This window comes from Microcebus murinus, chromosome 1 (assembly GCF_040939455.1).
Source record: "Microcebus murinus isolate Inina chromosome 1, M.murinus_Inina_mat1.0, whole genome shotgun sequence".
NCBI lineage: Eukaryota > Metazoa > Chordata > Mammalia > Primates > Cheirogaleidae > Microcebus > Microcebus murinus.
Genome location: NC_134104.1, coordinates 153,867,503 through 153,870,354, shown reverse-complemented (window position 1 = coordinate 153,870,354; position 2,852 = coordinate 153,867,503).

The following is a 2,852-nucleotide window of genomic DNA, read 5'->3' as shown; positions in this document are numbered from 1 at the left end:
CCCTTGCAATTGCCACACTCCTGAAATGTAACCAGTACACTAATTTCTTTTTTTTTTTCTTTTTGTTTGTTTGTTTTCAGAGTCAGGGTCTCACTCTTTTGCCCAGGCTGGAGTACAGTGACCCGATCATAGCTCACTGTAACCTCGAACTCTTGGGTTCAAGGGATCCTCCTGCTGCAGCCTCCTGAGTACCTGGGACTACAGGTGCCCACCACCATACCTGGCTAATTTTTAAAATTTTTTTGTAAAGAAAGGGTCTTGCTGTATTGCCCAGGCTGGTTTTGAACTCCTACTCTCAAGGGATCCTCGCACCTCAGCCTCCCAAAATGCTGGGATTAAAAGTGTGAACCATGGAGTCTAGCCCCGAACTTCTATTACCAAGTATTAAAAAGTAGGACTTCTCATTTTTAAAAAGTTTTCTGTCCATGGACCCAGAATATCTTCTTTTGTATCTGGTTTCTTTTTTTTTTTTTTTTTTTTTTTTTTTTTTTTTTTTTTTTTTTTTTTTTAGACAGAGTCTCACTTTATTGCCCAGGCTAGAGTGAGTGCCGTAGCGTCAGTCTAGCTCACAGCAACCTCAAACTCCTGGGCTCAAGCAATCCTCCTGCCTCAGCCTCCCAAGTAGCTGGGACTACAGGCATGCGCCACCATGCCCGGCTAATTTTTTTTTTTTTTTTTGTATATATATATTAGTTGGCCAATTAATTTCTTTCTATTTATAGTAGAGACGGGGTCTCACTCTTGCTCAGGCTGGTTTCGAACTCCTGACCTCGAGCAATCCGCCCGCCTCGGCCTCCCAGAGAGCTAGGATTACAGGCGTGAGCCACCGCGCCCGGCCTGTATCTGGTTTCTTATGTTCAACATGGATTGTAAGACTCATCCATAGTATGGGTAGCACTCTTTTCCTTTTAATTGTTGTATGAAAGAACCACTTTTTATTTACCCATTCTATTGCTGATGAGCATGTAGTTGTTTTTTGTTTGAGGCTAAAATGAATAATGTGGCTATAAACATTCATGTATGTGCCTTTTGGTGCACTTATCAACCATACCATAGCTTCTGTGCAATCTTTTCCCTTCCCAGAACCTTCCTGTGGCTACTTCCGTGGCTACTCACATTTTGGCCACCTTCAGTGACTCTCCTCCGTGCACCTCTGAACCACAATCTCAGCCACTCTACTCCCTCTTGTGATTTCTTCACCAGCCCCAGCTTCATGGCCCTTTCCTACTATATCCAGTTCTCAAGGCTGGTACTCTCCAAATAACTCTGCTTGCACACCCTCAATGGGCATTACCATCTTCATCCTAATTAACCTCAAATTTCTCTCCTGAGTGCCAGCCCCAGACAATCCACAAGTACAAAATTGATCTCATCAAATTCCTCCAAGAACTGTGCTGGCAATTGTTGAAATACTATCATCTACCCAGATGCTTGAGTCATTGCCTAGGAATCATTCTAGACTCCTCCCTTCTCCCTACCCCCCTACTATCTTAACTCTCCAAAATCCAATGAGTCCTATCTCCTTCATGGCTTACAAGGTCATTCCCTTTTTCCTGTCTCTGAGGTTCCTGCCTTGGTTCAGGATCTCCCAGACTGTTGCGATAGCCCCTTCCTCAGGCCTCCCCACTCTCCCCCATCAACCCACCCAGCAGCAAATCAGATCCTGTTATCACACACTCTCCACACCCTCCACTGTCCACAGGATGAGGCCAAGCCCTTCAGCAAACTCTAAGCCCTTCAAGAAGTGGTTCCCTTCCTCCCACTTGGGTCCCTCACAGCCACTCCCATGTGCCAATTCTAGAACCAACTAGAGCAACTCAGGAGTAGCTCCTAGAAAGTGCAGCGTCCCTTCTTACCTCCTGGCTGCTGAGGGCTCTTTCCTCTCCTTAGCTTGCCTTCTCACCCCACCTGCAAACTCCCTTTCTCCAGCAACCCACGAATTCTAGCTTCAACAGCTTTAATCTTTAGGAGTCCTCCTCCATCTCCTCCAGCCGGAATTCCCCTCACCGCTGGTCCAGGTGCCCACCAGCTCTCCACAAAGGGCAGCCATTATCATGGTGATGATTCTATCATTAAAGGATCTTTATGCTTAGCAGACAAGAGCTCCCTGAGGGCAGGAATTATGGCATTTTTATTTCAAGCACTGAGTTTGTTGTTCTGGCAAGCACTGAATAAATAGGTGTTGGATGAATGAATGCAATAATAATATTGAGCCAAGTATTAAACTACACAAAACAGGAGGAGAGGAAAGAAAGTTTTCAGAGATGTGACAGGGGAAATATCTTAAGGGGTGGGGGGAGGGGCACAGACCATGAGTACCATGTGAACTGTAACTGCAGGGAGAGGCCTAAATAACCTGGGGTTTTTGGAGGGAGGCGGGTTCCCTCACTTGGGAGCAGAAAAGGAGATGATTCAAGAGAGGGAAGTGCCTCACAGGGTTTGGGACCAAAGGTTTGGGGCTTCTGCCTGCCAGTCATGGCTTTTCTAATTTTATAGGTTGCAACTAATAAGTGCACCTATGGATCTCCTATAAAACCATTGTAGGAGCCACCACTGGTGCAGCGGCTATAAAAGTAAACGCAGTCACCTACAAAATGGGGATAATTCCTCTGTCATAGAGTTGTAAAGATTAAATGAATACAGATAATTCACTTGCCACATAAGCACTACGTAAACTTTAGCTATTATTTTATTTATTAGTATTGCTCTCTAGGAGCTTCCAGTAGTGTAAGAAAGAGCGAAAAAGAAGGATATTATTCAAAAAGCATACAGTAAGAGCTGCGATGGAAGTGAGCAAAGAATACTGAAGCCCACAACACAAGCCATATTGCAGGGTTCAAGTTCAGTGTGGC